This window comes from Staurois parvus, unplaced genomic scaffold (assembly GCF_062004578.1).
Source record: "Staurois parvus isolate SC_StPar_1 unplaced genomic scaffold, SC_StPar_1.0 ptg000195l, whole genome shotgun sequence".
Lineage (NCBI taxonomy): Eukaryota > Metazoa > Chordata > Amphibia > Anura > Ranidae > Staurois > Staurois parvus.
Genome location: NW_028317991.1, coordinates 10,213,236 through 10,228,306, shown reverse-complemented (window position 1 = coordinate 10,228,306; position 15,071 = coordinate 10,213,236).

Below are 15,071 nucleotides of genomic sequence, written 5' to 3'. Positions count from 1 at the left end.
GTTTTCTTGGAGACTGTGGTCCCAGCTGCCTGGAGATCATTGACAAGATCCTCACGTGTAGTTCTGGGATGATTCCTCACTGTTCTCATGATCATTGACACTCCACGAGGTGAGATCTTGCATGGTGCACCAGACCTAGGGAGACTGACACTTGTATTGTGTTTCTTCCATTTGTGAATGATTGCACCAACTGTTGTCACCTTTTCACCAAGCTGCTTGGCGATAGTTTGGTAGCCCAGTCCAGCCTTGTGTAGGTCTACAATCTTGTCCCTGACATCCTTGGACAGCTCTTTGGTCTTTGCCATGGTGGAGAGTTTGGAATCTAATTGTTTGATTGCTTCTGTAGACAGGTGTCTTTTATACAGGTAACAAAATGAGATTAGCAGCACTCCCTTTAAGAAACGGCTTCTAATCTCAGCTTGTTACCGTTATGAAAGACACCTGGTAGCCAAAAATCCTGCTGAATGATAGGGGATCAAATACTTATTTCCCTCATGAACATGCAAATCAGTGCATCATTTGTTAGACATGCATTTCTTTAGAATTTGTGTTGCTATTCTGTCTCTCAGTGTTACAATACACCTGTGGGTCACTTTCACTTGCCACCTGATTATATGTTTTACTTGTTTTTTTTTAAATAAATTGAAGTAATATACTACACTATGAGTATCTCTCTGTGTTCTCTGTGAGGGGTCTTTCCCCCAATTTCACAGCCACAGAGTGATTTCAATCCCAGCCCTGGTTCCATTGAAGAGGAATATCCTATCCTGGGAGCTTCCTGACCTGCAGGATTTCGTTTTCCCACAAGAGGGCACTATCGTCATCCATTTCAGCACATATCCATTTTCTGCCCAGAGGGAGAGAGGGGAATCTCCAGGATTTCTTACACACATGCGTATTTTAAATGCGCTTCTGGTTAGTTTGCATTTTTTCCATTGGCACTGGGAATTAATGAGCACTTTTTCAGGACTATTATTGTGTTGATTTGCATGATTTGATAATTTTACAGCGCTGCATTTTTATATGTATATGTTTTACTGAGGATTTTTACATGTGTTTATCCTGGATGTTCAGCTGCTGTTTCTTTGAGAGCGCTCACTGTGTGTCTTTTACCTATACAGCTTTGATTTAACAATACACCTACCATTCGATTTTTAGACTGATCATTTCTTTGTGAGTGGGCAAACATTCAAAATCAGCAGGGGATCAAATACTTATTTCCTTCACTGTATATAGTGTCCTCCGTTCAAGTCCCAACCAAGATACTACCTGCATGGAGTTTGCATGTTTTTTATGTTCATCCATACTACAAAAGGCATGGTAGGTAAATTGACTCTAGTATGCATGTGACATTTGATTGTTAGCATCTTGAGGGCAGGCACTAAATTGATTATGTAAAGCATCATTTAAAATACCTGAAATAATAAAGATGTAAGGTGTGCTGGCAATATATTTTCATGTGATTGCAGTGGTGCCATCCACCAGTTGTTTCAGCACTCTGTAAAGAACTGTTTTTACCGGTTTGGTGTGTCCTGTCACCCCAGGATCACTTTCACAGAAAAGGCTACTTGTTAAAGAAGCATTTCTATACTTGCCTTCCTGGTGGCATCTGTTCTGAAAAGCCACTGGTAGTGATGTTTCATATTGAGTAGGTCCCCGTTTTGCCACAAAAACAGCCCTGAGCTGTCGAGGCTCCACTAAACCTCTGAAGGTATGCTGTGGTATTTGGCACCAAGCCGTCAGCAGCATATCCTTTTAAGTCCTGTTAGTTGTGAAGTGGGGCCTGCATGGATCGGACTTGTTTTTTTTCAGCACATCCCACAGATGCTCGATGGATTGGAATTTGGAGGCCAACAGCTCAAAACCTTAAATTCATTGTGTTCCTCAAACATTCCTTTTCAGTGTGGCAGGGCACATTATCCTGCTGAAAGAGGTCACTACCATCAGGGAATACTGTTCCCATGAAGGGTGTACTTGGTCACCAAAGATATTTAGGTAGGTGATATCAGTCAGAGTAACAACCACATGAATTGCAGGACCCAAGGTATCCCAGCAGCTGTGCCATTACCGGACGGATTTAATTATCCTCTGCTGGCCTTTTTTCAATATCCTTGGTTTTGAACAAGCTATCTCCAGCCCTACATATAGAGGCACCTTAAATTCAGCTTGGCTCCTGTCTGTTTTTCTCCCAAATTTAATATTTGACAAAATACATGGGCTCTACATATGACAACCCTCCAGTTGTGTCCCTTTTAGCCATCCTCTGGAGTGGTCCAGAACAGTAAATTTTTCCTGTGGCCCCATCTGGAAGACATTTTCAGATGGCAACAGTAAATATTTCTTGGTTTGAAACTATGGCGGTTATTTCGCAGCAGCTTTTCTATATAGGACTATCATGGTCTATACCTAGGTACCTCTGAAGAAGAGATTTTATTTCTGTCTTGAAATTTGTTAGCTGTTCTATCATTATTGATGCAATTCTGTGCTTTTTTTGAGGTTATACCTATAACTGATGTAAAATATTTTACCTTTTTTTTGCTCTGTGGTTGTAACTAATTTTGTATAATATTTATTTTACTACTTTTACAAGTTGTGTCCAACATGTGCCTTTAAGTTTAATTGTTAAAAAGTAAATAGGCAACTCATATGTTCATAGTTATAAACAGGCTCATCATAAAAGGATGTACAATCCGTCTCATCGCCAAGCTGGTAAACTGCAATATGGTGTGTCAAAGTGGGATGGTAGGGAGCGCTGGAGAGGAAGGAAAGTGCCGGGTTGGTCCGCTGTGGTAGCCCACTGTAATGTTCAGAGCGGTGGCATCATGCTTGACAAAGGAGCGCGCTGGTCTATGCCGGACCTTGTGCATGCTCAGAAACGTGCCGCGCTTCTATGATGTCAGACGCCGACACCACTGCTCTGAACATTACAGTGGGCTAACACAGCGGACCAACCCAGCACTTTCCTTCCTCTCCAGCGCTCCCTACCGTCCCACTTTGACACATCATATTGCAGTTTACCAGCTTGGCGATGAGGCGGACTGTACATCCTTTTATGATGAGCCTGTTTATAACTATGAACATGTGAGTTGCCTACTTACTTTTTAACAATTAAACTTGTATTACAGTCTGCACTCAGAGGCGCTGTGTTTTTCCCTCTGTTTCTCTACATTAGAGTCTGCTTCATTCTACCACAGCTTGCCCTGGTACTCACTGTTTTCATCCCCTTCTCTGTCAATGGATTCACAATCGACAATTTATTAAGGCTTTGGACTTTTTAACAATTAAACTTGTATTACAGTATACACTCAGAGGTGCTGTCCTTTTTTCCTCCCATTCATTCCCCATCCACCTAGTGGATCGGATGACAGTCAGATGTAAACGGATAGACAGTCTATTTACATCCAACCGCCCATAGAGGAAAGCTCAGTGGAGATCAGTGTCCAGATCCCCCGCTGAGCAGGAGGAGTCTGCTTGTGTTAAAGGGGCCTTAGGGACAACTAAGCAGTTTTATTAATGAATATTGTAATGAGCCTTTGACAACTCGCACATGAATCAGATGGGTCTTCAGGGTCAGCAAATTGATTGGCATGCTGATATGAAAGGTAAGGTATTCTAAATTTTTATGACCCTTAAAATTCTACTTCTGCAAGCCAGCCTCTATTCTCAGCCCAAATTTTTTGTAGTCTGTTCAGTCTGCAACAGAAAAAAATGGAGATCTTTATTCACATCTGGTCACTTTATTTATAACCAACACCTCCACATGTCATACAGTACAGTTGTGGTTACCCACATAAAACATTAAGTCTTAATGTAACAGTGGATTTCACTATAGCTCAAGAATTAAATTTACGTTTCAGGTTCAGGAGAACCAACTTTAAAACTCCCTTTATAGTTGGTAACAACAATTAGCATTGGAGGTGGAATGGAGGTGGAACCATCAAGAAAACCGCTTCAGTATACAGTAAATAGCACATAAGTGTACGTTGCTCATCACAGCTCAAAGCCTCTGGTTAAAGCCAAACATCAAACATTTGAAAAAAGCAAGAAACCGTATACTCACCTCTCCAGCAGCCTGTGCCTTCTACCTTCTCTCTGTTCCACAATGCAGCTTCCATCAAACTCTTCAGCATTCAACAATATGAAGCGTGTCAAATGCCATTGTCCCCTGCCACACACTGCAGCTTTATCTTCTGACCCCGATGTCACTGCCAAGTCCTGTAGCGATGCAAGGTGAGATGGAAGGAACCACAGCACAGGTATCTGACACTCCTGGAAGTGTCAAATGATAATGAGGATGATGGAGGCTACAGAGCTGGAATAGAGGGAAGGTAGGAAATATGGACCGCTGGAGAGGGGAGTATACAGTATATCCTGTTGCATGGAATCACTTTTGCAAGATGTCTGCAGGATTAAAGCAACTCTGTCGTAGCACCAGAGGGCAATATTCAGAGCACAGTAACCCAATGCAACTAATTGGCACCAGCTTTCAGTGGCCTGATTGCGCTGAATTACTGAAGCCTTGATAGGAGTTTCCAGTAGTTACTGAGCATTGTAGATTTCTTACAAGTCATTAGACATTTTACTTTTTGGTTTTATTTCTACACATAAATGTAACTGTTGGAAAGAATTGAGAAACACACCCGCCTGCAAATGGATGTCAAACTGAGAACAGCGGATGTCTGTGCAGCTGCTGCATCCCAATTGACATGAATAGGAGTGCCTGTACGGGATGCATGGAACCCCTGTGCATCCCTGGGCAAGCAAACACAGCTCCCACATAGGCATATGCTCATGAATGCCCGTGTGCACGAGGCTTAACACTGCAAACCTTTGCTACTCTGGAAGAAACATTATGAGCCCAAACAGTCACAAACCGACTACAAAAGGATCCCAGAAATCTAAAATGATCATCACACAATCCAGCTGGTTACACTTATCTACAGGGTGAGGCAACATAACTTCCTTTTTTCAAAACGCAATAAAACCCATTTTATGAATCAGAATTGTTTTTATTGTCTTTAATAATGTAGGTACATATCTAAAGTTCTGTTTTACACAGTTTTGAAAATCATATCAGGTAGGTGACGCCCCCATTGTCCATACACTGAATAAGCCGATTTCTGGCGTTTTTCATGACCCTTACCAGCATAGCAGCGGGTATGTTGGCAATTTCTGCGCGGATGTTGGCCTTCAGGTCTTGTAGGGTCCTTGGATGGTTTACATAAACGCGGGATTTCAAAAAACCCCACAAAAAAAAGTCGCAAGGGGCCAAATTGGGGGAGCGGGCTGGCCACTCCAAATCGCCCCTTACTGAGATGAGGCGCTCCGGGAAGTGTTCCCTTAAAACAGCCATTGATGCTCTTGAAGTGTGAGCCGTTGCTCCATCCTGTTGGAACCAAATGTCCCCTAAGTCCAATTCATCAAGTCGTGGAAAACAAATTCCTCCAACATGTTCACATACCGGTCTGAATTCACTGTCACTGTGACCTCATTTTCTTCAAAGAACCAGGGACCAATAATCCCAGCTGAGGCAATTGCACACCACACTGTGACTTTAGATGAATGCAAAGGCCTTTGATGCAATTCTCGAGGATTGGTGTCGGCCCAGTAGCGCATGTTCTGTTTGTTGACGCATCCAGTCAAGTGAAAATGGGCTTCATCACTGTAAAAAACAATTGCGTCCTCAGGGACGTTTTCGAGTACTGCCTCACATGCGTTCCTCCGAGAATTGAAGTCGCGTTCGGAGAGTTCCTGCACAATCGCCAACTTGTACGGATGGTAATGAAGGTCATCGTGAAGAATTTGCCTCACTGAACGATCCAAAAATCCAAGGGCAGACGCATGTTTGTGCGCAGAACGCTGCAGGGATCGCAAGATTGAAGCTCTAACTGCTTCGATGTTCTCAGGTGATCTGATGGGTCGAGGGACTCCAGCTCTTCGTCTTGTCGTACTCGCGGTTTGTCTGAACGTAGTGATCCATGTAACAATTGATTTCAAAAACTTTAGAACTACGCCTGTTGCCTGAGACCACTCCCGCCCCGCTATGGCCGCTACAGCCTGAATGGCACGCATTTCAAAAATGGAAGTTATGTTGCTGCACCCTGTACTTTCAAGCATTCAGTCAGACTTAATTTTACCAGCTGATTGCTATTTCCTCCCAGATCAGCTAGGACCAGGGATGTTCACTAATGGTCCATTATTTTAGCTCAATGGGAGTAAACATGCACTGTCAGGAGGAAGCACAGATCCACAGAATGAATAAAGCAGAAGCATGGAGAACCCTGCACTGCAGGTCCCCAGGTAAAGCTTCCTCGTCAGCAAGGAGAACAGTGAGCAGCACAGTTCTGACATCACCAAATCTCACTCCTAATCTGGAGAGATTAGCAGTCAGAGGCAGCAGTGCCTTAGGTGACCTCACACTGCAGATAGCTATGGATGCCATATTCACAGTAGTGCTAAGGCAAAGAAATTGTACTATTTTTAGGCATAATTCAAAACAAACACTTTCAGGGTACTGCTTAGGTACAATTAACATTTTCTCCAAAGCAAATCACTTTTTGAAACGCTGACCTTAACAAAACATGCAGCAAGTAAAGTCAGTGGAAATTCAGAGCTTCTAATTTACATACATCTTTTGGCCCTGGGAATTATGAAATTGAAGGCTGTGAATGAACACAACAGACAACTAGCATTTTTAGAAGGGAGGTCAGCAGGAGCAACTTTTATACTGTTTATATATTCTTCTGCCTATAGCAATATCCCCTAATTTTTGTCCCCTTTTTAGTGGCCCCGCCCCTGGCGCCATTATGGCAAGTGCATAGATGTGTCGGAAGGACTCTGCCTGGTCTTCAGACTCTAGCAGAGGCCTTCAGCACATGCATACGAAAAGGCGGCAACGTTTCGAGCATTCCATAATAGCCATCCTTGCAATGTGCTGAGGAATACCATGCATTTGGAGATGTGCCACAGGATTCAGTGTCTCAGTGGGAGCCAAAGGCCTACAGCACTTCTACCCATGTGCAGAATTCAGAGTGGGCGGGCAACATAAACCTCTTAAATAAAAAATAAATGATTTACAATTGTGAAAGAGAGAGGGGTAGGAGGCAGGGCAATATGAGACTTAGTTTAGGGTGAAGGTCATGTTTTTGGCATGACACTATACTGATTCTGGATGGCAAAATCAACACTGAACTTTTTCATTGGGTAGAAACTCCCATCAAATAATAAAGTGACATTTATAAATGTGGAAATTAATAAGTAGCTGTAGTAGCAATTTCTCTAAGAACCAGTCCAAATAATTTCAGGGAACGGCTCAGACTTTACACAGCTCTCTCAAGGATGTTAACAGCATGAGGACGGTAAAATACAGAAAAGATTTTAAATTCTTTTCAGGAAAATCACCAATTAAATGCTACTAAAGTAATAAACAGGCAAGTCATGTCTAGTGATGTCTTTTGTTGGTCTAAAAAGCATCTAGTGTTTTAAACCTTTTCATACTGAAAATGTACTTCTCCTTGAGGGGATACAAAAAAGTCTGCAAAGGTGTTCCGGACTAGCATGCCACTAGCGGGCCCTCGGACGGTGCTCCATGACACGTCATGTAGCGGGTTATTAAGGATGTGCTCAAACACAAAACCGTCTCGTAGAAGCACCACATTATGCAGAACACAAGCGGCCTTTATGATGTCCTGGACAAAGTTGGCTTCTAACTGAATGGGAGAATAGAAGACCCGCCATTTGTTGGCCAAGATCCCAAAGGCACCATCGATCGTCCTTCTGGCACGGATCAGCCTGTAGTTGAAGACTTTGCGGATGGGGGTTATATTCCTGGTGGGGTAGGGTCTCAAGATATTCTCTGAAAGTCCAAAAGCCTCGTCGGCAACAAAGACGTAAGGCATGGGATCACTACTTGACCCGGGCAAAGGTTTGTATTCCGGCAACTTCAATTTGCCCTCTTTCAGCTTGCGACCCAAGGTAGACTTCTTAAAAATACTACAACAGCCTGTGGCTCCGTAAGCGCCAACATCTATGGTGATAAAATTGTACTTACTGTCCACCAAGGCCAGCAATACAAGGGAATGTTTACTGGCGTCCCAGTGCCTCTTCCCACTATTTGGTGGCATTTTCATTCGAATGTCTTTGGCATCAAGAGCTCCAACACAGTTTGGGAAGCTGGTAGTGGAATAGAATTCCTCAGCTATTTGTATCCACTTCTCTTTAGTTGGCTCTGGCATAAAGAGTTTAAACAGAGTGTCACATATCGCTTTGCAGGTCTCCCGAACGATTAACCTGATGGTCGCTTTTCCAATCAGAAATCGGAAATGGAGGGAGGTGAAACTGTGTCCCGTGGCCAGGTATCTGCCAAACGATAACATCATCAGTTAATAGAACAGACCATAAACAAGCAAAGAGAATACACCTACTGTCTTTAAAGCTGAACTCTGGACAAACCGTTAAAAACACAAAAAAAATACATATATTAGAGATGTTTTACTTGCCAAAGGATTTTTGAATTTTTTTTCTAGCTGCAGCACATAGTAGGTAACAATAAAAACAAAACAAAAAAAAAAACCGCTACACACACAAACATACAAGCATGTTTTTGTATTTGCTGCCTGACTACATTATAGAGGGTCAATTGGACTTTTTATAAGTTTAAAGCGATTCTAAATGGTTAATTTTTTGGGGGGGGAAAATAAACAAACATGTCTATACTTTCCTGCTGTGTGCAGTGGTTTTACACAGAGCAGCCTGAATCCTCCTCTTCTCGGGTCCCCCGCAGGCTCTCCTGGCTGCTCCCTCCAGTCGGGTGCCCCCACAGCAAGCAGCTTGCTATGGGGGCACCCGCTGCTCCATCTGTCCATTCACACACAGAGTTGCAATTTGGCCCCGCCCCTCTCTCTCTCCTGACTGGCTGCCTTCTCAGCCAATGAGGAAGAAGAGACCCAGGACAGCCGAGGCCATTTACATAGCTGGATCGCGATGAGGCTCAGGTAAGTATTGAGGGGGCTGGGGGCACTGCTGCACACAGGTTTTTTACCTTCATGCACATAATGCATGAAGGTAAAAAACCTTCAGCCTTTACAACCGCTTTACGCTCATAAGCACAAGAACTAGAACTGACTTGCTCCTGTCTATCTGATCCTTAAAGTGTAAGTTTTCATTTTTTCTGAAAAGATGACCTAACACCATACATCTATCCATCTTCCCCTTCCCCGCCTGTACTTATATACTTTCCTCCATGGGTGATGAGCTGTCAGTGCCCATGCAGCTGGTGTAGTAGTCTGGGGATTTAAAATACCTGTTCTTTTCCCTCTTCTTTCTGCAGTACTATTGGGATGGATCAGAGCGATTCTCTGTGCCAGTGCTAACTGATCAGAATCACTCTGATCCACCCCAGAATCACTGCAGAAAGAGGGAGGACAGGGATTTCAAATCCCAGGATTTCTACACAGGCTGCATGGGTACTGTCAGCTCATCAAACAAAGAGGTAGGTTCAGTGGGGATTTGAGGGGGGTGAAAGGGTGTATGGGGGGTTAGCTCACCTTTTCATGGGGCAAAAAGACTGCACACTTTGATCCAGAGCTTCAGAAATGTCGTAAAGTTTTACTTTGCAAAGAATACCCAATAAGGTACAGGAAAAATAAAAAAATTACATTTTTGCTTGCACATGATTGATGGAAATCAGCAAAGCTTCACCACATTCACTAAGCTCTAGGGAAAATGAATGCAACTGCACTTCCAAGGTGCACAGTCTATTTGTCTTTAGCAAACCCACCCCACTGTTTCTGAAAATGTGAACTAACACTTTAAAGCAGAGTTCCACCCAAAAGGGGAAGATCCGCTTTAAAGATTGATCCTCTGCTCCCCATTAAGGATTGGCACCTTTGGGGAGCGAGGGGGGGGGAAATTTGACAGGTACACGCTCCCACTTCTGCTGCGATCGCCTATGCGAACAGAAACACGGAAGTTGTCCTCCTACCCTCCCCCCCCAAAGTCTTGTGGGACACGTGACAGGTCCCAGAAGACGACGGGGCCATTCAGGAAGTGCAACGCTACTCGCACATGTGCAGTGGGCACCCGGCTGTGAAGCCACAAGCTATGACAGCCGGGTGCCCACACTGAAGATGCCGGCACCTGGAATACAGGACGGCCGGTGAAACTGCCTGCGGAGGGCGCAACACGGGATCGTGGGACAGGTAAGTGGCTGTTTTTTAAAAGTCAGCAGCTACAATTTTTGTAGCTGCTGACTTTTATTTTTTTACAGGGTGAGTGGAATTTTGCTTTAAGCTAAATTCTGAGAATATGAGTGATCCATTGGAAGGCTGGTCTTTGCAATGTGGGAGGCAGTGGTTCTGTACATGCCTATGGCTATGCAAATCAGGCTATGCAGGATAGTATTTGCATAGATGCCTTGGAAAAGAGCCAAAGGAACGGGATAAAATGAAAGGTGTGATCTGACAATCTATATGGTCTGCTCTCTAATAAAAGCTGTTTGTTGACATGTTGGCTGGCAACATGCCTACAGACCCTCAGATGGTATAAAGTATTATTGAACCCAAAAGCAAAAATGGAATACCTTGCAGTTTATATATTCTTATATGTGGTGGTTGCATTCCTTTTCTTTTTTTAGTCTTTTTTTCCCTCTTTATTTTCACCTGGCGAACTGGCCAGTAACACACTTTCTGTCTTGGGTGTGTCCTCTTAGGATGGAGGTGCAATGGAGAAACCTTCAGCCAGCTGCATTGCCAATCTGGGGATGGGGTAGTGTTAAGCTGACCACACACTATGCAAATTTTATCCAGTTCCTGATGAGCTGGACAAAATTTGCTACGTGGTTGGCCCTGTTGGTCAACTCCCACCAGACATGCTTCAACTGGCTCCAAACAATGGCTGCATCCAATTGGATACAGCTGCTGTTCAGCTGAAATTTTTCTGACAGTACAGGACAACAGGAGATTAATCCATTCACACTGTAAAGCATGGTTTTCCACCAGGCTTCTTCAATTTTAGGCCAAATGATGCTGGGCAGAGCATGCCAACAGGGCAACCAATGGCTTGAATTTGGTCGGTTCATCTGGAACCTACATTATCCTTTCTTTGCACAGTAGGGAAAATAATTATTTGATCCCCTGCAGGTTTTGTAAGTTTGTCCACTTACAAAGAAACGAAGGGTCTATAATTTTTAGCATAGGTGTATTTCAAATGATAGAGACAGATAATCAACCAAAAATCCAGAAAAAAAAAACCACATGATACAAATGTTATAAATTGAGTTGTAGTTCAGTAAAATAAGTATTTGATCCCCAAGCAAAGCATGACTAAGTATTTGGTGAAAAAACCCTTGTTGGAAAGCACAGAGGTAAGACGTTTCTTGTAGTTGGTTACCAGGTTGGCACACATCTCAGAAGGGATTTTGGTCCACTCTTCTTTACAGATCTTCTCAATCCTAAAGGTTTCTTGGCTACCGCTTGGCAACTCAAAGTTTTAGCTCCATCCATACATTTTCTATAGGATTAAGGTCTGGAGCCTGGCTAGGCCACTCCTTGATCTTAATGTGCTTCTTCTTGAACCAATACTTTGTTACCTTGGCAGTATGTTTTGGATCATTGTCATGCTGGAGGACCCATTTCCAGTGTTATGGAGGGAAGAAAGTTCTCACCCAACATTTTACAATACATGTCCCTGTTCATTGGTTCACTGCGGCAAAGTTGGCCTGTACCTTTAGCAGAGAAACAGCCCCAAAGCATAATGTTTCTACCTCAGTGCTTGACTGTACGGATGGTGTTCTTAGGGTCATTAGCAGCATTTCTCTTCCTCTAAACACGGCGAGTCAAGTTAATGGCAAAGAGCTCAATTTTGGTCTCATCTGACCACAGCACTTTCTCCCAATCTTTCTCTGAATCATTTAGATATTCATTGGCAAACTTCAGATGGGCCTGTACATGTGCCATCTTGAGGAGGGGGACCTTGCGGTTGCTGCAGGGTTTCAAAGCGCAACGGCATATTGTGTTACCAATGGTTTGTTTGTAGACTGTGGTCCCAACTGCCTTAAAATCATTCACAAGCTTCTCCCATGTAGTTCTGGGCTGAGCCCTAACTTTTCTCATGAGCATCCCTAGAGGCAAAATCTTGCATGGAGCTCCAGACCGAGGGCGATAGATGGTTTTTTTGTATTTCTTCTATTTGAGACTAATCGCTCCAATAGTTATCTCCTTCTCACCAAGCTTCTTGCTGATGGTCTTGTATCCCATTTCATGGTGGTGCCCAAGAAAGAGATTCTGTGGACAGGGGTCTTTTATACAAATAACTAGTTGTCATTAGGATCACCTTCTTAAATTGACAGGACTAATCTGTGTACCAGATGAGCACATAGGCAGTCTGTTGGAGCCAGAATTATTGTTGGTTGGTAGGGGATCAAATATTTATTTTACTCACTGAACTGCAACTCAATTTATAACATTTGTATCATGTGTTTTTTTATGGACTTTTGAATGATATTCTGTCTCTATCATTTAAAAATACACCTATGATAAAAATTATAGACCCTTCATTTCTTTGTAAGTGGGCAAACTTACAAAATATTCAGGACATCAAATACCGTATTTTTCGCTCCATAAGACGCACTTTTTTCCCCCCAAAAAAGGGGGGGAAATGTCAGTGCGTCTTATGGAGCGAATATGGAGCGGCTGGTCCGGTATTTCCACCGCCGCCATGTCAGAATACCGGGCCGGCCGCTCAGCTCTGCAGCGGGACCTTATGGAGAGGACTGCTGACCTTTGGGGAGGTGGGGAGCGGGTACCTGAATTTGACAGATACCCGCTCTTACTTCCGCGGAGTTGTTCTTTGACCTTACCTGTTCCTCTATCCAGCGGCGCGCTGTCTTCCCGGCTTCTGTAGTGTGGGCTTGACAGCCAGGTGCCAAGTGCGCATGTGCAAGAAGCGGTGCTTTTTGTGAATGGTAAGGCGGTACCTGGGACACATGACAGATCCCAGAAGCCGCCGGACCAATCACAAGTGCTTCTCGCTCATGCGCACTGGGCACCCGGCTGTCATGCTGAGCGCCCACACTACAGAAGCCGGGAAGACAGCGTGCCGCTGGATAGAGGAACAGGTAATATCAAAGAACAACTCTGTGGAAGTAAGAGCGGGTACCTGTCAAATTCAGGTACCCGCTCCCCCCCCCTCCCCAAAGGTCAGTAGTCATCTCCTGTGCTGTCCGCAGTCTCTGGTCATCTCCTGTACTATGTCCGCAGTCTCTTGGTCATCTCCTGTACTATGTCCGCAGTCTCTTGGTCATCTCCTGTACTATGTCCGCAGTCTCTTGGTCATCTCCTGTACTGTGTCCGCAGTCTCTTGGTCATCTCCTGTACTGTGTCCGCAGTCTCTGGTCATCTCCTGTACTGTGTCCGCAGTCTCTTGGTCATCTCCTGTACTGTGTCCGCAGTCTCTGGTCATCTCCTGTACTGTGTCCGCAGTCTCTTGGTCATCTCCTGTACTGTGTCCGCAGTCTCTGGTCATCTCCTGTACTGTGTCCGCAGTCTCTTGGTCATCTACTGTACTGTGTCCACAGTCTCTGGTCATCTGTACTATGTCTGCAGTCTCATCATTATCATTTCCCTGAGCCGGTGGTCATCTTTCTGTGGGTACACCAGTGGCTGTGCATCATGTTGTGTTAAAGCGTGTCAATGCATGTTAAATCAATGGCACCCCAGTGCACATTACCTGCAGAAGTCCCTTGCAAGACACCAAGCCCCTATTCACACTGTTTTTTGCTGGTCATGTTTGTAGTGCTATTAACAATGAATGACACCACAAGCGTGAAAATAACTTTTTGTGTGTTTTGTGCACAGGAACAAAAATCACATGATTTTGCGCATGTTTACACGCTACTGTAGTGTGAATGTAGCCTAATGGGTGATGTGATACACTGCTAACCAATGGCGCATGTACCATTTTTTGGCAGCACACCACCACCTACGTTGGTGCTTGCTGTGTTTGTCAACAAGGTGCTTTGAGGTGCCTTTCAAATAAATGGCACCTCATGCCACCAATGCATGTAACGTGGGTAAGGTGCATATTACCGCAAAACTAAAGTGTGAACAGGCCCTTAAAGTGGTAGTAAACTCTACAACAATAAATAGTTAAAATTGGCCCCCCTGCAGGCAGCGGTCTTTGCCTAGGGCAGCAATTACCAAGAGGCGGCACCTAATTTTAGTGTTGCCTAGGACAGCACAAGATCTAAATACACTACTGCCTGCAGGTTTATGCCAAAACGTACAAATATGCACCACATATTGGCACATTATACCAGACTTAACTTTTGAACAGAGCCCTCCAGCACTGAGCTGTCACCTCTCCTAGCGCTGCCATCTTCACCCAGTCCTCCTTTTGGGTTTGGCTCTCCAGCCATTTGAATGGTTGAGCCACGATGACACCACTCCTTCGCAAGGGCACAGGAGTCACCATTGTGGCAGCGCTCTCTGCACTGAGTGTGCCCAGAATGCAGAGAGTAGTGCTAGTGACATTGTCAGCAGAAGCCAATGTTAATATCTACTAAACTGTGCGAGTTCAGGCCGCACCTACAGGTAAGGCTTTATATAAGTGCAAACCTGTAGGGAAAAGTGAAAATTATGACTTCAATACCACTTTAAGTGCATCTTTGTTTGGGTCTGAGTAGGCTGTAGCTAGATTCCCTGTCAGGTTTTTCTGCTCTCCATGTCCCCTTTGGGGAGAGTTCTCCGCACTTCCTGTTCCAGTGATAATAATGCGACCATAGCAGGAAGTGAGAAGAGATCTCCAATGGGAATACAGACGGCAATAAAAAGTTAATGAGGGTTGTAGCCCTCTCCCAAATATTATGCAGGAAACAGCGACAGATGCATTTTAACCACTTGCCTACCGGGCACTTATACCCCCTTCTTTACCAGGCCAGCTTTCAGTGCTATCGCACTTTGATTGACAATTGCGCGGTAATGCAAGATTGTACCCATATGAAATTTTTATCATTTTTTTCTCACAAATAGAGCTTTTTTGGTGGAATTTAATTGCTGCTGGGCGCTTTACTTTTT